The sequence below is a fragment of the Tachypleus tridentatus genome, chromosome 8 (genome assembly GCF_004210375.1).
Source record: "Tachypleus tridentatus isolate NWPU-2018 chromosome 8, ASM421037v1, whole genome shotgun sequence".
In the NCBI taxonomy this organism is placed as follows: Eukaryota; Metazoa; Arthropoda; class Merostomata; order Xiphosura; family Limulidae; genus Tachypleus; species Tachypleus tridentatus.
This window is the reverse complement of record NC_134832.1, coordinates 106,759,387-106,786,467: the sequence shown is the minus strand read 5'-3', so window position 1 is coordinate 106,786,467 and position 27,081 is coordinate 106,759,387. Positions and strand designations below refer to the sequence as shown.

General features: G+C 32.0%; 1 pseudogene across 1 annotated transcript in view; it reads right to left on the bottom strand.

The window, feature by feature from the left end:
• Positions 1–27,081, bottom strand: part of LOC143223982 (uncharacterized) — a 179,789-nt pseudogene that overhangs the window by 19,688 nt on the left and 133,020 nt on the right. The window contains exons 2-9 of the transcript XR_013013187.1: positions 19,654–23,576; positions 18,365–18,457; positions 13,895–13,915; positions 13,318–13,503; positions 8,419–8,514; positions 5,670–5,780; positions 4,236–4,438; positions 271–416 (exon numbers count right to left, since the gene is read on the bottom strand). The product of XR_013013187.1 is annotated as an uncharacterized LOC143223982 (transcript). The remainder of the gene's footprint in view (positions 1–270; positions 417–4,235; positions 4,439–5,669; positions 5,781–8,418; positions 8,515–13,317; positions 13,504–13,894; positions 13,916–18,364; positions 18,458–19,653; positions 23,577–27,081) is intronic.

The following is a 27,081-nucleotide window of genomic DNA, read 5'->3' as shown; positions in this document are numbered from 1 at the left end:
GTCTTAAGATTTTAGTGCCAGTGTTCCAAAGATCTTTTAGAATTAACTTTGTAACTTTTAGTCTATTTCATAAATATTTTTATGCGTTAGATAAAAACATATCACTCAACTGGTTGCAGCAACTTCATCGTTTGTAGTAAAATAGCTTCTCTTTAATCAGTTGTAAAATAAAAATATTTTATAGGCTTATTGTATAAACTTAATTATTACAAAATTAAAATTATCTTTGTATCATCATAATCGTCTGGAACATTAGGATATTTGACTTACCTTGTCGCTGTTTCTTCTTCATCAGCAGTAAGGTAAAGATCTCCAACCCCTTTTTTAGATACTCTGAAGGAATGAGGAGATTCAGAGTCAGATACTCTACAGATAATGTGGCTGTTTAATAGTAAAGCTCCCACAGGAATAGAGTCCTGCAAAACCAGAGAGTAGGTTATAAATCTTTATATCCGTATCTTGTATACCAAAAGCACAATATTCTTGTAGCTAATCACAAAATTACTTTTTAATATACGTATAATAAAAAGGACTAACATATTATTTTCATTGGTAAAAAAACGTACCATTGAATATGGACTTAGGTAACAGCAGGTACCATTAGTGCAACAATTTAATATTTGGCTATTTTTCATTTCAATTTGGCAAATAAATCAACAGTAAAGCTCGAACCAACTGTTTTAATTCACACGTATTATTTGTCATTATTTCAAAGAAGAAAAGATAAGTTTGTTATTTGATAATACAAGAGTAAGAACAACTACTGCAGAACATCGAAAACAGTCGTAACTAGGGGGTACTCAGTACAGTGCATACTCTCCCCCCCCCTCGCTGCGTTGATCATATTCGGCCCTCAAAACATACAAAAATGTGTCTATATGGGCGTTCTTTTTAACAGAAACGGATTATGTTTTTATAGGATAATGAAGAATAATATTCTACGTATGTTCACCAAATTTAATTAAAAATCCATCATTTTGATTGAGATACAAAGCAAAAATAGCGTAAAAATCGGTCCCCGTGTTATCATAAGGAATTTTCTGTTTTTTTCTTGACCTTGCTGTGATACTGACGTTTGGTTTTTACTCTTCAAAAACAAATCATTTGTACGATGTGTTACGGTCCAAATGTATACTAAAGTTCGTCGAAATCCATTCGGCCATTTTTGATAAATATTGCTGACAAACACACAAATGCTGGTGAAGGCAACAATATCCGTTATTCGCTGACGCAACAAAGGCGTGTTTCTAGAATAAATCGAAAAACAATCTCTTCTGTCATCTACCGCATTTGATAACTAATCTTTAGAACAGTGCTTCCACGTGAAGGTGATGCATAGCAATAGCGTATTTCATATAAGATTGGTTCTAGCGAACGGAAATTGCATTGAGGTGCTGGAAGATTGTTATTACTAATGTGTAATGATACACCTTATATATAAATAATAATCAAACTCAACGAAAAACAAAACAGGTTTAGTTACATCGTCTTATAGTGTTGTATTCAAATGAATGGTTATTGAATTTCATTAATATACGTAAAAAAATTAATGATGTACATTCTAGTAGAGGTAGTAGTTGAGGTATAACCGATAACTGAGAATTTTAGAATACTTAGTTGAGAACTGTTAGTTAGTATAAAATAGTTACTTCAAAAACCTGCTCAGAATGACCAATGCTGAGAACGTTATTACGGATACTTTACGTGAATTAGATTATTTCAGGATTCTGCTTTAGTCAATACTTCTAATGATTGTCATTATTCATAACAAAGAGGACACTAAACTCTGTAAACATTTATATCAACCAATATATCTACGTTTATGACTCTTAGTAGGAAAACAAAAGATGGTAATAGCCAAAATATATTTAGTAAATGTTTGAAATAAAAACAGAAAATAAAATTGAAAAAACGCAAGACAATGCTATATCATTAAATATTATGAAACTACTTATTTTACTTGTGATTGGATGATACAAGTTTAACCTGTTCAGTGCCGTAGACGAGATAACTCGTCCACACCGATCGGTAACAAAGTGCCACGGACGCGTTTATTCGTTCTCAATAATACCTAACTTCAACGCTAGATTTCAGCACCATACATGCATTTGACCTACTTACAAATTGTTTCAATTTCGATCCAAAATGGCGTCACAAAATGAAAAAGCATTAGAGTTGTATTGTAGCAGCTTAAATACTTGGCAGTCAACAGGTTAAATTACTGTATCAGTTTTTATTTAGATAATTGGGTTTCGCCGTGCTAGAAAACTCACTTGTACTTAATTTAAATTCTAAAATAAACGTTTGTGAGCAGACATATTGTCTGATAAATAGTACATACTTATCACTGTGTTAGTCTTACATTGAATTTTTTTTTTCAGTTTTGTACTTATGGAGTTTCATCCAGTACAGATGGTTTCAAATTTCAATTACAGAAAATAAAACTTTCCTGAACATAAATTGTAATTATCAATTCAAATTTAGAAAGCAAAACATTCTGTATTATGATATATAGAGATAATGGGAAACAAGTATTTAATATACAGAATCATAAAATATTATTTTATAAATTTGTAAATACGTATAGATGTATATGTGTGTGTTCATACAAAGGTCTCAGTCATTGTTTAACATTGTTGATTATAATCAGTGATGTTGAGAAAACCCACTTGTAGAGAAAAATATATATGTAAAAACGGCTCGTTTTGGTTGAGAAAATATATATTTGTTAACTATAGTATTACTAAATATCTGGTGACTGTCCTTTTTGAAGGACGTAAAATGGTTGACTGACCTTACATTTACATTTTCTACGAATATATTGCAATATGTCAAAATATTTTTTTTAATTTTCTTTATTCTGTACGTTTAATAACCCTTTTTTACAGTTTTACGAAGGGTTAGTGGTACTATAAGGATTTCATATAAGCAGTAGGCTTTTCATAAAGAAGCATTTATCAAATAACATAAAATATTATTTTCCTTTGTTTTTGAAGTACAATACAAAGAATAAAAACATTACCAGTTTATGTTGTAGTGTGACACAATAAGCAGTGTATTCTATGGAAGATAGTGCTTTAACTTTCAAAATATCTCCTTGTTTCATGTCGTTCACTGTAAATGCTGGGGTTCACATATAGCATCATATTATATAACGTTATTTAAACACATCACAAATAGCAGTAAATAAAAAATGATTAAAATAGTTGACAAAATTACTAATTTTCTGTGCAAAATAGAAGGAAAACCCTACAAATAATCAGTGAGGTTAAATACAATATTAATGGTGTTTTGCTTACATTGTGTTTGGTGAATTATGTGTAAATAGTCCTCTTGATACCAACAATGCAAGTTACGTTGAATTTATTTTTTGTTTTAATTAATGGAATCCATTGATAATACTGTGGTTAACTAAACGCTTTATCTGGCAGATTGATTTAAAAGTTTGTGATTTGAAATAAGTATTAGTAAGAGGAAATGACAAAGAAACTTAGTTAGCATTTGCTTTCTCTACAGTCAGTTATATTAGGATAGAAGAAACATGACGTAGGTTTTGTTTGTTTGCTTATGAATTTTGCACAAAACTACACGAAGGCTACCTGCGCTAGCCGTCCCTAATATAAAAGTGTAAGAGAAGAGGGAAGTTATCTAGTTATTACCACCCACCGCCAACTCTAGGGCTACTCTTTTACCAACGAATGGTGGGATTGACTATCATATTATGACGCCCCCACGGCTGAAAGAGTATGCATGTTTGGAGTCACGGGAATTCGAACCCGCGACCCTCAGATTACGAGTCGAGCGCCTTAACTCCCTGGCCATGATGCAGGTAGCATCACCTGTTTGAAGTTACTGAATACATTTAAGGTTGTGAATGAAAAACTCGCAAAAAAACAGAACTATGAACTTTGAAAAAAAAAGCTGAATTAAGCTTCAATGAGGTTTTGCAAGATATTCTTACTAATAGGTGACAGAATTTGAACTTGTGAACCGCAAATTTGGAGTTCAGTCTCTTTATAACTAGACTATCCAAAGTCACTGAAGCGAGGCAGCATGGACGACTTACTAGAACGCCAAGTTCTCGGAAATCTTAAGTGATTAGATGTCCAGCCTTCATTTCTTCTTAGTGTGCTAGTTAAGCTATCGTTACATCTGCTTGCTAAATATAAACCCTAAATAAATTAATTTCAGAAGCCAAAGTTGCAGCTTTGAGAAATCAGAACTACAATATATACTAACTTTTGAGTTTTATACCAGTACAGACAGTTATCAGATTTCAGGACGAACCATCGTCTACACCATCGTCGGGTCTCACCTCCGCCAGTGCTCAGTCGTTGAAGATATCCCATTAGAAGCTGTTGCTGTTGGTGGTGGTGTTTGTTCGCGGACTCCATAAGGTGGTAAATACGAGCAACCTCTAAGCAGAGCGTATCACAACCTTTAATTAGAGAAAAATAATAATGTTTAGCGTATATTGGAAGATAACATTCTCTTTTGGCATAAGTTGAAAAACAAGACTCATATGGCGCATAACGATTCACCAGCAAATGTAGTTGTCAACGTTAAGTCAAAAAAATAATACTATAAATGAGGTAGTGGCCCGCCTCTTTTTATTATTTGGAGCCTTACAATAAAAACTGTTCGTCGTATGCAAAAATAAGTGTTGTTAATATTTTTATGTGTGCACGTGGAATTAAACCTCGTTTTCATTCAGCGTCAACTATACCTATTTCACTACCGATTTCTTGGCTCACCAGAACCCTCATTCATACCTTTGAAAGCGATAAACTAAATAGGTCTACCATATTCAAATTGTTTTCCATTGCAGCCAATCCATTTCAACTTCATTTTCTGGAGTTCCTTTGATAAATTTTGTCGTAACTGGCAAAGACAGGCAACTTTTGGAATAACTCGTTTGCGCAGGCTCGTCTCAAAATTATCATAGGTACCTCAAACCCATTACTCTATCTCTAATGAAACTAAAACAATATTTATAATGATATGTAATAAAAAATATATATATAAAAGAAATTGAGTATTTTTTTTATTTACAGTGACTTCAGTTCAGTACGAGTCTTAATTCACAATAATTTGTCAACATTTAAAAGTACCTACTAAGTATTTTTTCAGAATATTTCTACTTGTCAGTGTAGCGCACAAGATAGCTGACGATTAATTTTCTTCATATATACGTTTCTATAATCGACGTAAAATACAAGTGGCAAACGCTTAATCAAATATGTAATATGGATCATTCATAAAATTCCTGATGGCAAAAGTGACTATACAGTTGTCTCTTTCAAAATATCGTTTAATTTCTAAGGACTTATTACGAAACAAACAATAATTAAATTGGTTTCAGTTGTTTATGTAAAAGTTTATTTAGTAACAACTCTATAATAGCTTTAACCCCATCCTGTACATAAAAAAAAGGATTAGTACTTATTCCAGTAACATTATTTAATTTTATTAATCGTAAGGTATCAAAAACTAATTAGTGTTAACAACAACTACTAGTCAGCGACCATACCTGTGCTTCTCTCCATTAGCTCAGCGACAAGTTTACAGACTCATGACGCTAAATATCGAGTTTCAATACCCGTGGTGGTCAGAACACAGGTATCCCATTGTGCAGTCTTGCACTTAACAACAACCAAATCAAACCATACCTGTATGCGCTGTCTTCACAACTTCGGAATGTGAGGCGTCTAAGACTTTAATTCCATTAATACTAATAATGATATCCCCAACTTCCAGGCCACAACTCTCTGCTGGTGTCCCTATTTCGAAAAGATAAAAGAAATGGTTGTATAAGCCCCCAAAAAATGTGAGGCGTCTAAGACTTTAACTCCATTAATATTAACAATGATATCACTAACTTCCAGCCCAAAGCTCTCTACTGGTGTTCCTGTTTCGTAAAGACAAGAAAGACGGTTGTATGAGCTGGTAAAATTGTGAATTATTCAAAAACAGCCATCATATAACGACCCTTTTTATGTATTAGCAACATTAAACTATCGATGAGTGTATGACGTTTATGTTTGTTTGTTTTTCTAATGCAGGTGGATTGGGCGCTCCACTCGTAATCTGAAAGTCGCTGGTTCGAATCCCTGTCATACAAAACATGCTCGTTCTTTCAGCCATTGAGGTGCTATAATTTGACGCTCAATTCAACATTTCGTTGGTAAAAGATAAGCCCAAATGTTGGCGGTGGTTGGTGATGACTAGCTTCCTTCCCTCTAATCTTATACTGCTAAATTAGGGACGGCTATCGCAGATAGTCCTCGTGTAGCTTTGCGCGAAGTTCAAATCAAATAAACAATGACTTTTTTTTTTCTGAAGATATAGTATGGCACTATCAGTAACTAACTTATTAAATATATTTTGTTTTGAATTTTAGTAATTTGCCAACAGGTATATTAATATATTGATTTGTTTTATTTTTATAAAGTATGTTACCCATTAAATAGTTAAGTAACTGCATCTTTATATATCTGAAATATGCATGAATGATATATAACTAACGTTGACTCAGTATTTTATGTTCCAAGCTACTATTCCACTGTTTAGAAATTCTTTAAAAACACGATAGTTTCTAAGTTATTTGTTTTTCTATATATGGTGAATAAAGCTTTTATCTTTTAAATTGATTAATGACATTTCCCTTTGTTTATTAAAGGTCCATAACAAACACTGCTAGGTTAGTTGTGACATTAGTTGAATACAAATATGTTGTTTTGTAATTAGGTGAAACTCGAACGAATTATATCATATTTCTTTAAGCTTTACTGTCATGGAAATTACAACCAGCTTTATCGTGAACTTTTTTCAGTTTTCAGTAATATATGTCCAGCCGATTAATTAGGACCAAATTTTTTGTTATTTATAGATAAGTATGTCACAGATTCATTTTCATTATCACCAAAGAAAATTCGAAAAGTAGAATCTGTGAAACGCAAAAAAAAATTGTTGTTATTGTTTTCTCTACAACAATATTCGTTGACTAGTTTCAACTTACGTTCAGGATTTAAAGGATGAAGGAATATACTTTCTTTCACTCTTCTCTCCCTGCTGTTCGAGGTAACAAGGAGAATCTCAACGTTTTCACTGCTTCACTTGCCATCATGAACAAAGTGAAGGTAAATATCTGTATACTTCAACTTCAAATGTCCTTTTACACATGCGCAGTGGCAACGACTGCTAATTCACCTCTATCTCTGCGATTTCACACAAAGGTATATGAATTATATACTAATACTTTAAATGTGTGTTTGTGTAGTTGGTGATTTCCTTATAGCAAAGCTACATCGGGCTATCTGCAGAATCACCGAGGGTAATCGAACCCGTGATTTTAGTGTAGTAAATCCATAGACTTACCACTGTATCAGCGGGGGACTAATACTTCGAATATCCTCTATCTCTGCGAGTTTACACAAAGGTATATGAATTATATATATATACTAATACTTAAAATACGACGCTAAAATAGGGGTTTCGATACCAGCGGTGGGCAAAGCACAGATAGCCTATTGTATAGCTTTTTGCCTAATTACAAACAAACATTTTTTTGAACCGAAAACAATCACTAAGCGAAGAGTAGGTTTAAACCTAAAACGAAAATAAATTGCAGTAAATGGTGAATTGAAAATAACATTCAATTTAGGCACATTAAACCTATTAAAAAAAAGAGGTGTAAAGCATTTTTAATGTTTTTTTTCTATTTTGTGATTGTATAGCAAAGCTGAGGTCTCTAAAACCTCTAAAGATTTAAGTTTCTTTGTTTTGAATTCCGCACAAAGCTATTGAGGCGCTATCTGCGCTAGCCATCCCTAATTTAGCAGTGTAAGACTAGAGGGAGAGCAGCTAGTCATCACCACCCACCGCCAACTCTTGGGGTACTCTTTTACCCCACGGCTGAAAGGGCGAGCATGTTTGGTGCGACGGGGATTCGAACCCGAGACCATCAGATTACGAGTCGAACACCTTAACCCACCTGGCCATGCCGGGCAAAGATTTAAGAGTGAAACTACTTTGCTACTTCACTAGTTGAAACTTCAATTTTCGATAAACAATGAAATAAACATTTTTTCTTCATGTTTTGTTATAATAAAAACCAATCCTTTCGAAGTAAAAGCATTATGCATACAAAAGTACGTGAATAAATATTTATTGCTAAGATTTCATATATTATAAAGAGATCTTTTAAAGACAATAAGAGAAACTTCCAAACATCAATGCCAAAATAACAATACTTAATCAAATACACGCATCTAGGATTAACAAAGCCAGTAAGATGTAACTCTTGATGAAATATACATCGTTTAAGCAGTCACTCAAAAAAAAAACAGATTATATAACATCATTAACACAACTAATACAAGTTGACATAAATTTTTGTTCAATAAACAAAAACATTACCCTTTTCAATGGCTGATACCACCACAGGCCGACTTCCATGGATTCGAAATCCGAACTCCTCATTACTTCGTTGCACTGTTACTGTCTTATCAACCTCTAAGACAGTATAAAATATTCCATTATTTGCCGTTAGATTGGTACAGATAACATTATATGTATTTTATAGAAACTCGAACAATGATTCTTTAAAAGTGATATATTTCATTTTGTTAACGGCTCTTTAAGTGACACTTGGCTCTTTATTAAATCTACAGATAAGAGTTCAGACATTGTGAGTGTAAACATTCAACTTATAATCCTTAATTGATGTTTCATAGCTGCTGGTTATTTTTACATCAGCGTCTGAATGTTGTCTGATAGAATATAACCAACGCTTTTAAGTGCTATGAGCAGCAACATTATCTATTATGACTAAACGTTGACAACTGGAACTGATAACGGAAACTAATTAATTTTAGTTCATTTATAATGTATGTTTTATATTTAGTTAATTATTGTTTTATCAAGCTGATTTAATCGTCCATTGACAATTATTGTAACTTATGGTATTAGTATAATTAATTGTACATAAATAATTACTACAGTATCTTAACTCTTCTGTTTTTTATCTTATCTGTTATTTTGTACTGGTCAACATAAATAATCAGAAGTAAATACATATTTTAAAAAAATTAAACATGTAACATATAATTCTTACATAAATTATCTACCTAAAAATATACTAAAAAATTAATTAATTTAACGTTATCGAAAACAATTCCTTTCTTTTCTCTATCTTTATAAATTTTGATTAGATTTAAATTATTTTAATTATAATTTTCCTGTTATTATAGAAAAACAATGTTTTCATAATACTTAAAAATTATTTTAAATACAAAATATACCACTTACTTATTTTAATATCCTTTCTGTGATTCCCATTTATAATTTATACTGTTGCACAATTCTAAATAATTTTACTCAACTACTATTACTTCTGGCCTATCCATTTAAAATGGTGCCAAAAATTTATAATTTCTTTCGAAAAGTACTCTTTTATGTTTTACCCTACATGTCCCAAAAGGAAACACTTGAAAATGTGGTTGTTGTTTGTTTTTACACAATTTTTAAAATGTTCAGTATTTAAATGAGGTTGTTGTTTGGTTTTCCAGAATTTTAAAATTTGTTCAGTATTTGCTAAGATATATTTGATTTGTTTCTGAATATGTAACATGTAATTTATGTAAATTTATCCCTTAATCTTGTGTTTCCCCAATACAGAATTCACCGTAACTTATATATTTTAAAAGACATCGAATCTCGGGAATTTTAATTAAACAAATTATTAATGAAAACAATAAATCTTTTTTTTTAATTTTTACTGTCGTGTTTGTAGTTTTGCTATGATCGAAAGTACATAAACTCGAAATATCTTTTTTGAATATACTTTTTAGGCTTATACAGTAACATAACTGAAATATTAGGTTGCATTCTTGATAAAATAAAATCTTATCTTTGAAAACGTCTTCCAGTTTTTATTTGCTATTTGTTTTGATTGCGTACTGACAAATAAAATATCGATGCGTATATTTCTAAAAATGAATTAATACACAAGCAATAATCTCCTCTTTAGGTTTATTAATCTTTCCATCCTATTATGTTTGTTCAAAAAGGTATTCTGAGCAATTTTTAAACTTCGTAATGTAACATTTTTCGGGTAATGACACTGAGCTTAAAACAATTTTAGTTCGAGTAATCAGTTATGTACCAAATATTTTCGGAAGATGAGATAATGGTGGAAGTTATCATTTAATTCTTTATATTCATTCACCCTTCTTTTACAATTTAATTTCATGATATAATTTTTATCCTTTCGAGGCAAAATTCATTTTCATGCCATAAGATATCCCGCTACTGTAGTTTATATATAAAGATATGTCTGTAATTATGTATTTTGTTTTTAATATTCATTCTATTAAAGATATATATAAAGTGGTGCATCTTATGCAAGTTATTAAATCAATACACGATTTTGTTACTCACAGTTTTTTCTTAATCTTCCAAGAAGAAGTATAAAAAAAATGTCCTTTAGAAACAAATACCCTACACTCAACATGTTCATCTATATGAAAATCTAACCTTATGTCTTTGTTATTTTACTGTAGAATAAACGTGTACTCCTATCTCCCGAATTAAATAAATATATATTGGTCCTAATTGAGCTTTGTACACAAATATGTATAAGAACATTTTTATGATGACCTCAGATATATTCATATTGGAATTTTTACTAATACTTCCGCTTGAAAGTTGGAAATGAATACCAAAGAGATTGATATTCTATTTACCTTAGTTTGTTTTTATTAAATCGTAGCAAAGAACGATTAGGTTGTACTTTTGGAACTTGAAAAACATTGATCAATAAAAATATTTTAAAAGAAACACTAAGGATTTCTCAAAGTCTATGTTTATTTATTAAATCAAGCGAAATTCCGTCAACACACTAGAATCTGATGGTTAAAGTGCTCGATTCGTACTCGGAAGCGCCTGGTTAGAAACGTGTTACCTAACATGCTCGCTTTTTCGGTCCTGGACTCCTCATTAGCATAGCAACATGGATGCAGAACCCACCGCTAGAAACCGAATCTCTATACAGACAGCCAATTGTGTAGCTTTGTGTTTAATTCCAAACAAACAAACTTCCAGCCTTGATAGTTTTATAACGTGACGGTCAATCCCAATATTCTTTGATAAAATGTAACCTAAGAGTTGGTGGTAGGTGGTGCTAATTAGCTACCTTCCCTCTATTCTATCATTTAAAAATTAGGAGCGGCTAATGCAGATTGCTCTCGAGTAGCTCAGGACGAAAATTCAACATAAATTATTTCGTATGTTCTATGAATCAATGTCCTAACCAAGAAATTCCATCTCTTGTTTAAGTAAAATCAGGTACATATTTAATGTTGAAAATATATCGCGAATAAAAATTATGTAATTTTATTCAAAAAGACTAATACATTAGTATGTTGTATACCATATATTCTTTTTTTTTTTTTTGTCGAAAAACGAACATTTAGTTAATATTAGAGAATAATTACACTTATTTGATCCAAGGATACACAATAAATTATATGTACTGTCTTCTACGCGAGGAAGACACCCAGAATGTTAGCGTTTTAGGACGTAAAACTTACTGCTTGTCATCATCGTGGGATGTAAATGCTGCTTAAATACTAAAGGTAGTACTGGATATATAAAATAAACTGATTACTTTATTAGCCAAAGAGAAAAGGTTATATATTCAACTCAACGAGGATACTATTGTTAAAACAGCTGTTTTTGTTTTGTTTTTTGTAAACCATATTACAAAGCTTGCCACTTTGATGATCAACCAGAAATAATAGATGACATTAATATTCAGCAAGTATTGTGAGTACTTGTATTATAACGACATACTTCACTCTTAGAAATATGTAATTACTTTTGATGCCTGGGATTACATAAAACAAAATAAACAATGACGTATAGAAGTTCATGTCGACAGTCGTTTCTTAATTAAAGACTCAATTTGTTCGAAATGTTAACCCTTCAGTGGCAAAGCAGTACGTCGGCGGACTTATATCACTATAAAATGGGTTTTGATAGTCGTGATGGGCAGAGCACAAATAGCCCATCGTGTAACTTTGTGCTTAATTACAAACAAATAAACATCAACACGTTAAAAACACTCTGATCAGGTTAGAAGCCACAATGAAAACATCACGTATTTTGTGTGAAAAAAGACCAAGTGGGTACTTTTTTGATGATGATATAGGCTTAGTGATAAAAATTAGTTTTAATTGATCAGTTCGGTGATTTTTTATATTGAAACACCAACTAAACACTAACACATTTTATATTATCACACGTCATTGTACAATATGATGTATCAATATTCTGGAATCTTATACCAGTTTTTGTCTTGGAATGATAGAATATTACTTGCTGAAGCTATTTAAAATATCAATAATTCTCTTGGCTAAAAAGAAACAGATAATATCTGTTGGTCCTACAAATCACTGGGATGCTTGTCTAATAATGAAATATGTGTTTCGATAAAATTGTAAAATCAAATTGTCCAATTTAATAGCAAGAAAGAAACAGCATTTACTTTCGATGTACGATGGCTAACATTGGAGTTCGTTTATTAATGAAAAACAATTATTGTTAGAAATGTATTACTATAGTAGTCCCTATGATATCGAGTAAAAAATAACATACACCTAATATCTTGTAGATAACGTAGATCCTGGCTGAAAGATGACAGATATTTTGTTTTCATAATCAGAAACAAAAATACGATATTCACATTAAAATATGCCGAAATCATTAAAAATGCATGCACGAAATTTAAAATAAAGCTAAATTATTTTACACGATGTATTACAACTGTGTTATTTATTCTAAAGCTTAGATCATTATGTTAGGCTTAATTCGAGATTGAAACGACTGGTCAGCGAATTTGTTTGCGATGAAAGCTTCGAATTTTTTGAAGATTAGTCTCTCCTTACCGACACAAACATCAATATAACAACACAGTGTGAAAAGAAGAATGAAAGAAAAATGAAATACTGAAACCACACATTTAAAATGCAAGCTAGCTTACCAAAGTCAATAAAAATAGTATAGTTATTTTACTTTCCTTTAATGACGTAATACCACATGGTTACTTTTGTAAACCATATATTTCTCAAGATTGTATTATGAGAGGAGTAAATCTTAATCATTCGTGATTGTACACTGAGAAGAATTCTGGATATTTACTCTTATTACTTGTTATTCTTTTACAAAATCACTGTATGAAGTTAGTGTTGAAATATGGCATGGTATGGTTATATACACACATAAATACTGATATAATTCATGTTTAAAGAATATTACCAAGCGTGTGCGTAGACAGACGTTTATATAATTCCATGCTAGATTTCCGATGTATGAGTTTGTGAGTTACTGATTGATACTGGTTTCGAAATTCACGCTCTGACGTCGTAGAATCACTCGATTCTGACCTATGTAATGTTGGTCTAGTAACCATAGCAACAGCCTCGGAATCCAGTGGAGCTTCCTCTAATTGAAGGTAAAAGGAATGAAAGAGTTTCTTACTTAAGAAAATTGAACTTCACCGAAAATATAATCCATACAATAATATCATATATCTTTACATAATCGTTAACGCGAAACTCATTACCGTTTCTACAACATAAAGTAATTAGAAGCCACAGAGATTGAGTAAACACACTTATACAAATAGACAGTTGTGTAAGAGAGAAGGAAAAAGTAAAATAAGAATTTTCATCTTTAATTATGCATTTCACGTTTTCAGAGGCATTAAGTTTAAGTATTGTATCAAATGAAAAACGTGTTTAAGAATTTCGTATCATAGTACTTAGATATTTTAAACTATGATTAATACTTTCCTTAAACACAAAAGTAACCACAAGTTGGAAGTAATATTTACCTTTCTTTGAGCTGAGTCTGGCTGGAAGCAGCAAATAATAATAATAAAAATATGTTTACGATTGTTGTATATTATCTCTTTTTTTGCTTACATCACGTATACCTCAATTAATACGTTTGTGCTATTTTTCAAAAGTTTGGTACTTAACTTATTAAACTTTCTGGTACATATAGTTTAAAAGTATGATTTTGTCTACAATAAAACTGTGAAATAATTAGTATTTCCTCTTAATTCTCTTTAAAAATGTCTTAGAGGTTATATTCATAAATTTTATTCTAGCCTAGATTGTACTAACATTATAATATATATATTTGCTAAATGCAATATTTAGAACAAATGAGGAGTAATGGGGATTTCTGTATACTTTAATCGTGACAAGACACTAATATCGATACCACCCAAGGCTTACTTCTTATCCAAAACATGTGCCAATTGACTACGGTCTGATATGCACATTTTAGTTTGGTATAGCAGCAAAGGAACAAAATGAGGTCTTAGTTAACAGTTTAAACTGTGCAAGAAATTAAGAACTGTAAGACTGATACTAGGGTCACAACAAGAGGCATATGGGCATGTTCATGACGCGGAAATATGGAGGTTGGCTGAAAGCTGATAAAACATGACGAATTATTGTAGAGTGATTAAAGTCTAAGAATGTGTATTTAGCATTACTTTAATAAAGTGTTAATGTGAATTTGCTTTCAAGCCACCAATACAGTTGGCCAGAGACCTGGACAGAGTATAACATTTTCAAATACTTTTACGGAAGATTCACTTTGGCTTTACACGAGCAACAGCCTTAACTTCCCATGTGAATCAACAGCTCATGTCAGGGCAGAAACTGGACATCGATTCAGCAACCAAATGGCTGTAATTAGGCTTCATTCATAAAACTAACTTTTAGGCCAAATGACTGATAAGTCTTTCTTTCTAATCTATAAACCACAAAGCACCTTTCCTGTGGTGGTGTCTAGAACATTTGGGTCGGTAAAAAGACGCGTGGACGAATGTTTTCACAAACATATCGCGCATTCCATGTTGCTAGATGCTAGGTGTGCACACACCTATAGAGTTCAAGGGACCCGATTCAACCATAATTTCAAGACACGTACATAGTGGTGATGGCATACTTGTTTAGAACACTGATTGATTGTGTTATAATATGGCAAAATAACAGCATATGATATAAAATATTTTGTAGAGCTATTAGTTTTGTCATATGCCGGTTCAGCTAGTCAAAAAATTCTCTAATGGGTCACAACTCTCGCTCTTACCGCGCATAATGGCTAACAAATTCCTAAAAAAAAATAGCACCTATTGTGTGGACTGGCCATTATATAAGTACGTTTCAACATGTATAAGCTACTCAGGGAATAATCACATTATTCACTCCAGGCATTACTGAATAACAGGAAACAGAGATCTTATAGACAAGTGGTTCACGTTTCCCTACCATATCATAGACTTCTTCATTTTACGCTTCACACTTTGTCTTGCATGGAAATGGGTTCAAGGATATGATTAACATGATTTATTAACAACAGTTATGCTTTATCGTAGCTAGAGATAAATAGGTCAAAATTATTACTTAATTAACTTTAGTTGTTAATATTAGAGCTTTCTTATGAGTGCAGTTTCTAAAAATGTGTCTTATTATATTTTTTGTTCACAAACACTTATATAATAGATATGGTCGTTTGTAACATTACTAAAATTCTGTATATACTAATGAGGTGTGTAATATTATGTCTTGTTTCTGTTAAAAGAAAACAAAAATGATAATTTCTGAATTAAAGCCACTCTTGTCTTTAAACAGTTGGAAAATATATTTATATTCATGGCCATACTTATTAGTGGGTAAATTTTATTATATATATATATGTATGTATATGTTTGTTACATTGCATTTTTACTTTTAAAACAATATTTCTTCTAGTTTTGTCACAATTGTGATTTATTTAAGCAAGAATATAAAATTCAAGGAAACGAATAAATCAGGATAAAGAACGTGTACATCAATCAGTGATCAGGAATGTAAATAGAATTGTTTTAAACAGATGTTTAAATACACTGAACAAATGTCATGTAATGGTTCTCTGACAGCATTCTATATGTTAGGGGAAATGAGAAGTGTCAGGGAAACGTTTGAGTTTACGTTTCTTTCCTTAGCTAAACTTATCGCTGTCATCATTTGATATATATATCACGGTTTAAATAGTTTGAACATTTTGGGAGGTCATAGTTTATGGATAGAAGAAAATTGAATTTTGAAAATTATATTCTATTTACGTGAGATTATTCGAGTTGTTAAAGCATCCACACACAAAAAAATTTTCACATTAAAACAAATTAGGAATTATAAAATTAGGGTTTGCAAAAGTCTATCAGTTAATGTTTTTTTTTTCCCCTGTTAATCTCTGGTATGAAGTTAAGAACGCTGTACAAATACTTTTTAGTATTATAATTAGGGTATTTTACGTTTCTAGTATAAGACAAATTCATTTAAGAAATTTTTTTCAGCTAACTTGTTTGCTTCAAGTAGCAAACTTGTACGTAATTAGATGATGCAACCGTACAGTAAAGTTTATTAATATAATCACACAACTTTTTGGCATTTAAGTCTAATTGTGATAGGTTCTGAAAGCTAACATTTAATTCTGTATTTATCAAATAAATTTAAATATAAGAGGTGACCTCCTTGCCTGTAAGAACTTTTTTTTATATTTTATGCGTGTGTTTTCTTATAGGAAAGCCACATCGGGTCATCTGCTGAGCCCACCGAGGGGAATCGAACCCCTAATTTGAGTGTTGTAAATCCATAGATTTACTGTTGTACTAGAGGGGACATATTTTATGCAAACAACAGTTATAAGTAATTACTGTTATTTAAAAGTTATTTTAATGTGAGATAATTTGCAAAAAAACAACACTGTACTTGAAATAAACTTTATTTTTACACTACTACACACTATTAGTCATTTAGAGAAATATTTAATCAATGCATTTAGCTAAGAGTCGCATGATATATTGTGAATTTTATATATCTGATTTTTCTGACTGATCTATTTTAAAATTTGAAGACACCAATGTTTTTAGTAAATTGAACTTTTTATAAAAAATTTTCTAGAGATTGACCTCTGATACTTATCTATTGGCACTTTCTTCTTAAAACGACATTTCGCCAGCATTCGTTTTCTATCTTAATAAACAAACAAGCGAGCTATAACCAATTAAAACAAGACCTGTACAAGAACGATTGAAACATGAAACATACTTAACTCTTATTTGATATATAAAAAAGTAAGTGGCTGGGAAAACTAGAAAAATTAAAGGTTTTCCCTGATACATGGAATTACTTAATTAGAACTAGCGGTAAATAATCGAAAGTCAAACAATGGTGGCTGTCCATCTTAAAGCGAAAATTCAGTCATAAATGTCATTGTTAAAAATAAATTTTAACTTAGAACCGTATTCCAAAATGACAGTTACATAACGAGCAAAAGATAACAAATTGACAGTTACATTACTGGCAAATAATAACAAATATCAGAATATCAGTGGATAAATTTCGAAACCTGTGAAGAAATTGAGACTGCAAGCATCAGGTAAACTAAAAACGCCTTGAGAAGCCTTGATAACATATTTTTTTATCATTCCATTAGAAAACGTTTCCACTTTGACGAGGTAAAAGCATAACATATTAAAAACAGATAACTACGAGATATTAACTTTGTTAGTTTTTATCCATTACGATACCGTTATTAAACTAACCATTATCCTTTAGGAAATTCAAAACGATATCATTTTTGAATATCAAGGTATCACATAAAATCGAATTTCATAATTCACTGTTTTGCTTTCTTTACATATTAATACTCTATAATGTTTGTTATCAAAGTTCTTAAAGCAATATATTTAATGTACACATACTTCATCCCAACAGAAATTCGCTGTTTGTTACAACTAATTAAATATTCTAAAACATTGACAAGCTAACTTTGATATTATACTTGACAACAATCCACTGTTATTACACTAATTACTTTTAACAACTTATTTTGTTACAACAACAAAGTAAACAATGTCATAAGTAATCCAATTTTGTTGTTTAAATTATAGCTCTGAACACAAATTCACACGTTTTAAAGCCACAGGCGCAAGGCTAAGAAAAATAATGTTCATATGAGACATTATAAGATATATTTTAAAATGATCCTTTCACGGGTTTGTACGGGTTTTTTCTTCACTTATCATCAAGTATTGGAGAAAGAAGATTGTTTAATCACACACGAAAACATGTATCGTAAAAAATGATACTATGAAGGTCTAACAAATCGCACAAAATTTTAAAATAATTAATTAAATCTAGTTTTATCTTTAATGAATCTTTCTTTGTGGAATATAAAAAAGTTTGTTCCACAAACTACAGGATTTACTGTAATACTTCAATTAATAATGCAAATTCCTTACTATTAGAATCTACGAGTTGTTTCCATACGGCTAACTCTTCTTTTTCTCCAACAAAAATCCATAGAGACAGGTGATATCCCTCTAAATGAAGGCCTAACGAAACATTCAAATATGTTTTAGACGTATAAGCTAAAAACAATAACTCTCAAAATGATTTTCAAGCCTGATTTCACCAAATCAGCTATTTCAGTATTATTAATAACTACGTCAAAGGATCGATGGATCTTCGAAGACTATTTAAAAATAAAAGCAAATAAATTGTTTTTTATTGTAAATTAACTAGAGCAAAAAAACTCTAACCATTAAGATACATATTAATGAAAGTTTATCTCGTTCATATATATGTGGTAAATTTTATTGATGTTTATTCTTGAAAAACATATATTTGATTGTCTGATGAGTACAAATGGCACATTTTTATCATAGGGGCGAGCGATGAGTTCATAAATACCAACAAATTACTTCTACTTGAAGACAATAGAGATTTCTATTGCATAAATACTATAACTAGAGGAGTACATCTAAAAGAACAAATTAAAATATTTTAAAAAAAGCTTTAAATCAACAGTATTATATTTTTCTACTTTTATGTAATAACAACAATTAACACTGGAAAATAATGGGGAGAGGGCACAACACATGTATAGAAAGCGGCGCAGTTTGCGTACCACTGCTCTATTCATGTAACAGTTTTGTAAACTTATGAGTCGTCGTTTTACCTGACTGTGTTGTTGTTTTACATGAAAAATAATGACATTTTCTTTTGTAAACATATAACAGTTTTACAGACAACTGAGTCGTTGCTTTACTAGCCTACGTGTTGTTCTTTCACATAAAATTAATATTTTCTTTCCTAAACAATAATTTCGGTTTTCAGATTGGATAACAAGTATATTATTAAATAGTAAAGGATAGTGAAATAAAATGTGAAAACAAAATCAGCTTTAAAATTTCACTGATTAATGAAAGGCCACGTAGGACTGATTTTGTGTTTATGAAGTGGAAAATCCCAAAGTTTGCAGAAATTTTGTTCAGTGGTATAAATCTCGTTCTGAGAATTTCATATTTTTATATTATACAAAGCACAGTAGATTTTTAGTCTGATAATTCAAAGTTCTGCCCACTCTAATGCATAGAGCCAAGGAATGCTATACTCAAATTTCTATGTTGAAGATCATGGATGAATTATCAAACTACCTTTTTTTATAGTGCTTCAATGTGAAGTACTTCCATGCTAACTATAGTTAGTTTAATGTTAATTATAGGTACGTAAGTATTACGTAACTCACCTCTATCTTCATCGTCCTCTTCAAGCACATCCTCATCTACGATAGTGGATCCCTCACACCATCTTTGCAGCCTGGAATGTGGAAAAGAGAAAATATCTTTGGTTCCAGTAAACCTTTGTATGTCTCTTTCTTGTTGTTTTCTTGTACTAGAAGGATCAGCCGCCTGTGGAAAATCCCACCTTTGTCTGGAATAAAGCCAGTCACCACTTAAAGAAGAGACATTTCTGTTCTGATCTTTAACCCTGTCTCCGCAATGACTACACAGAAAGAAAGGAGGACATTCCTCTCGCATGTTATTTCCCCTATTTAAAGAGTGTGACCTGCGAAGTGGATCGTTTCGGCGAGTTTCTTCGTTTAGTTCTGTTGTGTTGATTGTTACTCGAAAGCGATCTTTCTTCTTGACGAGATCTGGATTTTTCTTTTTAACAGAAGCCTCACTCTCTTTTCGAAGAGAAGTTACTGAAGTTGATGGAGAATCTTTTGAGTCTGTTTCAAGAACAGATTCAGTAACACTTGTTGTTCTGCTTGAAATAATGTCTTTCTCAATGTTTAAGCTTACAGAGCTAACGTCATCTGGTTTAGGCGAAGAAGTTCTTTCTAAGCGCTGCTCCAGGTTTTCAGTGTTAATGAAATTCTCGATCCCTTGAAGATCTACACTGTCTTCAAATGACCCAGGAGGATCGGTTATTTCTACGTCCAGATTCAACCGGTTTACACTTTCAACTGCTACTTCCTCGCTTTGAGAATGTGAACACTCTGGATCAGTTTCGAAAACATTATCAACAAAACAGCTACCAGACGCTGTACTGTCGAAAGATGGAGTTGTTGTTTCTGATTGAAAATATTCAGTTGTCGTGGAGAAATTTCGTAGATTTAAACTAGACGATTTTTCACTGTTTTCCGTATCCTGTTTAAGAGTTACCGGTGTGAGTTCATCTGTTTTAATACAATATTTTTCAGATTCTGACAGTGTTTCTGAGACTTCTTTAACAGCCAAAAGTTGCTCTTTTGGAAAAAGAAGATCTTTCTTCTCATCTGAAAATGTATTCTTCTCGGCATTAGAATGTTCCTTGTAACACAGTTCATGATCACTAGTAGCTACAAATTTGTGAGTAGGTGATTCGTGCAAAGATTCGACTAAATCTTCAGAAGTACCATCACTTTTTTCGATGACTGTTGTAGCTTCAAGTAAACTTGAGTGGTCAGGTGAATATTCCAGCTTTAATGGAAATTCTTTGTCATTTTCTTTCTGAGAGAATAACTGTATTTCCGCTTTACACAAAGTGTGTGTTACCTCCTGAAGTTCAGAGTCAGAACTTAAAAGACCCTTCTTAGTTGAATCGTCTGAAGAGTCTAGGTTTTCATTTGTTGTTTCATCTAACGGAATTTCTTCTTCAGAATTGTGAAGTATTTTGTCGTGATCAGGTTGCTGAGATATCAGTTCGTTTTGAGCTTCTTTCAGAGAAAATGAGCTAGATGTTCTGTGGTTACTAAATCGAGAAGCGGGAGAGCCAAAAACACTAGCCGAAGAAGATGTACTTTCAAACGAGTTTTGACAAATATTATTTGAATCTGCAATTTTCTTATGAAACAACATTTTATTAATGCCAGTCCCTTTTTCTCTGTTTGAGTGTTCATTGGCCGTCATGTATTCCGAGCTTTCGCTTACCTCTTCACATTCGGTTTCAGTCCTAAGAGATGCCTCTTTTTTTGCTAACCAGTATGAACTACTAGTTGACACCTCACTCTGAGACGTCTCACGCTCAGTAAAATGACTGCTGGATGATTCACTTTCTGGAGAGGTTAACATCTCCTGTCGATCCATTCGTCTTACGACATTATCTGGATATCTTTCTTTTACTGGTAATTTGGAAGACTCCTTTGTCTCAAGAAGTTGATTAGGCTTTCCGTCATGTAGTGCCACGTCCGACGTCATTGTTGGTGATTCATCACTGAACACAGAAAAACCTCCCACATCTGCTCTTAGGAAATGTGTATCATCTAAATCTAGGCTAAACTTTTCTTCGATATTTTTATGTTGATTATATGATACAGAGTTTTCAAACCTTATTGTAGTTTTGGTTGCTGAGGAAGCCATAGTATTTGATTTTTCAGTAGAATACAAAATTGTTGGGTTATTCATTGTTTGTAAAGGTTCATGCTCAATTGTTGAATGCCGTCTTACAGGTACTTTTCTTTCTTTTAAAATTTTACTTTTTACGCTAGAAGAGGACACATCTATAATGAAATCTTCACCATCATTTGCTAGAGAGCGGGATAAAGGAATCCTCTTCTTTCTTATCACACCCACTGAAGATGGTGTTAAAAGTTCTCTTGGTGTTTGGTTGTGCACACTAGAATGCTCAGTAGTTTCTGTTGAATGGTCGACTCAATGAAACGCTTTTCACTATTTGCTTCTGTATTAGAAAGCGAAGAAGAAACGTTTTTTGATAAAAACCCTCTGGTTATGGGAGAATTCGGTTTGAATGAAACTATTATTTCCTCTGAAGAAAGATCAATGGAACGTTGTTTTGAGATAGTTCTTCCTCTCAAAGGACGAATGAGCCGATGATGTTTTGATATAACATCTATTTCCATAAGGTCTTCATCACTGTCTTCATCACTTCCTAAGTTTCCGTAAGAGGACTGGCTTTTAGTCAGTTTACTTATTCCTCTGTGTTGTACTCCTCGATGTCTCTGTCTCAGGGGAACGGACGCTCGAGGGGAGAGAGTAAGATATGCTGGAATGCGTACTCGATTGGCTGCTGATTTATCTGTTTGTGTTGCCTGTGTCTTCGTGGGGACTCTTCTTGGTCTAAGCTGAATAACACTGCCTGTCAGAGATGACGTACTTAGACCAAAGTATGAATCGTAATGTGTGACGCTATCCACTGTGAAGTCTTCTGTTTGTGGAGCTTTCTTTAGTGGCGTATCTAACAATCGTTCTTGAGATCTACTTTGTTCTTTTGTAACACTAGTTAATTTTTGTTGATTTAAAGGAGTTGATGTTGCTAATGGTCCACTCTCGCTCTGCACCAATTTGATAACAGTGTGATTACGCTGGAGAGAAGCCGAATCAAAACTAACGTGTTTTTGCCTACGTTCATCCAGGGACAGCTCCTCTGCTTTAGATTCTACAGTTTCAGAATCTTTAATTATGTCCGGGGTTAAACTGGGAGCTGAGTTAGTATCAGCTTCTTTTCCTACCAATGAATCACGCGACTGCTCTATTTGTGGATACTCAATGTTAATGCTATTCTGATTAGCACTAAAAGAAGAAAATAGTTTGGTTGCAACTACACCAACATTTTGATCATCAAAACTCTTATTAATCCCAGGTAAACGAACTTTTGGATCGTAGGCACAGAACGATTTTGGTCTTCTACGAAACCCAGCTTTAGCAAACTCTTCATTGTCATCATCATCTTCATCGTTTACCGAATTAGCTAACGCCATCTTTCCTTCACCTTTACCATGGGCGCTTCCTTTGTCTACGCCACCACTTTCAATTTGTCCTTCTTGCTTTCTAAAGAAATATAAAGGTTTGCTAACATTTTCAACGCTGGAAGCCTTCTTCTTTGACATACAGGAAAACAGTGAAGACCTACTACACGACGTATCTTGTTGACCTCTGAGACAGCCGAACATTCGACTTGTGCGTGCATTTTCTAAAACTTCTGCTTCTTTTCTATTAATACAATATTGTTCTCTTATGTCTTCCCGAGAGTAGATTGGGTGGCCTTTCTTATTCCGAAGGATGTTAACCCTTCTTTTCACCATTTCATCATCCGAGTCGTAAGTAATGGTATCAGCTGATAGATCTACTTGGATGCTTTCATCCACTTGGTCAAACGAAGCTGATTTCAAAGACAATACCGTGTCTCGAGAGTCTAACGTGAGGCGGGAGTTGCCCAAAGAACATACTGAAACAAATGGAAAAAATACTCATTTTTAAACATGTATTTATATATATATATATAACGCGTGGTTACTGTCAAAACATAACGACATTATTATTATAAATTTTTCTTCAACTTTTTAAAGAAAAAGTTTTTATTCGCCGCATAATCTCATTCTTATTTTACATCGGCCAAGTCACTGATTCATCAAAATCTTGCTTATAGTGAGACATATAAAATGGATTTATTAGTACAAGTTTTAATATAATCTTTATCACATCCTACTAGCTGAAGTACTATATGAAAATAAATCATTAAGAACGCACGCTAATTCTTAGCTATTCTTTTTAGTTGAAAACATCTTCAGAAAATATGTTTTAAAATAATCAAAAGCATTTAATTTATTCAGCTATATTGTATAAGATAACTAGAAAAGAACGATTTGAAACATCTGTTTACAATTATCATAATAAACGATTACATCAGTTTAAAGCATAAACATTGAAAGTGATTTTTGCAGGTTGAAAATTAGATATACAATAAATTAATTTACAATTTTTAAGTGTAATTTATTTGTTATATACTTTAATTTCCAAGAAAGCCACGTAGTTTTTTATTTTAATTACCTGGACACACACAAATAAACTGTCAGTCACACATACATACAAGTACAAAGATCTGAAGACAGCATCAGTGTGATGATATTATAAGTTCGATCATTTTATGATGTTACATCTACGCCTGTAAGTTAGGTTCAGTTTGTTTTGAATTTTTGCTCAAAACTACACAAAAGGCTATTTGAGGATAGCCATTTCTGATTTTGAAATGGTAGACTAGAGGAAAGACAGATAATTAGCAACACCTACTGCCAAACTTAGGGCTACTGATGTCGTACGACCAAATATTTTTACAGCTCATCCACAATTTGAGAGTACGAGCAGATTTTTTATCAGCAATAAGTAACGAATAATGTTAATTCAGATTCGTATTTAGAACTTGTTAACCACTGAGACAGCTATGGTCCATTAACGAGAAGTTTATTAAAATGTTAATGTAAGCCAAAGCTGCACAATAGGATATCCGTAATATGCCCACTGCACAAAACAAAACAGAAATTTTAGCCTTGTGATGAAAATAAAAGGATACATTTCCTATTAATGATTGTAGCTTGTAAGCTATTAGTTTTGAAATAATTAATTTTCTTAATGAGTTACGTCATCTTTGTCAAATATGAAGTATTGGTTAAACTCAATTAAACATTTCCAGCAGACATTAGCTTTCTCTTCTTCACGTTCAGATTATTTAACCTTTCGCTTTTCACGAGAGTCATTTATTTCAAAGGAAAAAACACAAATGAAAATAACAAATTAAGCCTAATATTAACAGTAAAAAAGTTAGAAAACATTTCTGACCATAAGATATACTGACACAAAAATAAATGCAAACACAGAGGAATAGGAAATTTTGAAATGACAAAAAGTCTTTGAAGAAATGATAATAACAAATGCACTTAAACGTAAAAAGGGAGTAGCTGCAAGGTAAACATGTGTTTTTAATGTACATTAATGTATCTCCTCTTTACTCGTTTAATAATCTATCTACCCAAAATAATCACTGTAATATTCTGAATAATGCTCCATTAATGTCTGTTTCGAAGAAAAATACATCCCATTAAAACATTTATAGAATGGTATTGTGCAATGCAATCAAGTTATCTAAGCCAGGTTTTTGCAAATAATACTTGACTTTAGCATGGAAATAGAGATAATAATTTATTAATATTTGGTTTAATTATTAGAATGCGATTAATAATTTTAGGAACATTTAGCAAACTTACGAAGTAACAAAATTTTTATTTTACATTTCTCTAAATTACAAGAACGATCGTGTTTAAAATAGTTAATATCTATTTTTATTTGTTATATTTGATATTTCTTAAAACAAGTTGGTTTTTATAGCTTAGAACGATGCAGATAGACAAAATTATGTAACCGAATAATCAACATTGGAAACTATGGGACAGAAGTGTTTTGGAATTTGTATAATCTTGTTAGATATATTAGCCGATGGTTACAAGTTCAGTCGAGTTTTTGTGTGTGTGTGTGTGTATTTTATTAGGCACCAAAGCTAGATCAACATGAGAATTATGTACGTCAAAGTCAACATGTTATTTTCAAACGCAGTGAACTTGGTTATACAGATGGATCCCTGTTCTCCACATTCAAGGTATCGATTGAAATTAATTTTTTCTGTACAAGACGACTGCACTTTAGCAGTGATTAGAAGTGGAGCAATACGCTTTCGAAGCCTCAAGCCACTTTTTTGTTCCTTTCTCTCTCTCGTCAATTTTATATGGTACTATAAATACACACGTTGTTCTAGTCTCGTTAACTAGAGTTTTTCTCGGTGCATATTTTCCAAGAAAGATAAACTTCAATGTGGTTCTATACAGTTCTTTTCTACATTTGGTCTTCAAAACTCAAGTAAATATGACAGACATTTATTTAAATAATTAATATGAATTCATTATGTAACATCTGTAATGGAAAATTGATACTCAAGCTTCTGGTAAGGCTTAAATAGGTTTTACTCCCAAAAATAAGACCACCACTAAATTTTGATGATTGATATTTCAAGATGGATATTTCTTAATTAAAGTTCCTTGTTCCTCATCAGTAACAGGTAATTAACTTACATTGTTGCCCCCCGCTAGTACAGCAGTAAGTCTACGGATTTACAACGCTAAAATCAGGAGTTCGATTCCTCTCAGTGGGCTAAGCAGACAGCCCGATGTGGATTTGCTATAAAAAAACACACATACATTATTATTTTTTTCTCTTTTCCATAAAATCTTCCTCCCTGCCTATAACGTTGTGTAGTACTTTCTGTTAGCATCCATTAGTTAATTATTTAATATTTGTAAGCCAACCATACTTAAAACTACCATTATAAAACAAGAAAGAGAGCAAACACTCATTGTAAAATAATTATAATAATTACGTTAATAATATTCGGAATAAATAATAACCCAATTAACTTTGATAGTTGCATTATTAAAGGAACATTCTGTTATGTAAAACTTATCGTACCTGACGATGTCAGATTAACTTTCTGAAACTCTGTAATTTATATATATCATATTTTGTGTATCCCATAACAAGTAAGCTTTAGATTTTACGAATTGTTATGAAAAACTTTATATGAAGCAATTAGTCATGAACCACGATAGTGATTCATAACAGGGTTCATTCAAGAATTTGACAACAATTTCCAAAAGCAGCTATATTTTTAAAGCAACGCTTAAGACCTTCTACCCCAATGGCTAATGCTGCTAATATACTGATAATCTCAAAAAAGTTAATTTTCACATTGTTAGACAAACATTCAAACTTCATTCATTTGTTCTTTATATTCTGATTGTTATTCATTGTATACTTGTTTCACAAGCCTACAAAATAAACAACGGTTATGAGTAGTTTTCTCAAAAGATGGGCAAACCTAGTAAAAAAAAACTCCAGTAAAGGTCATG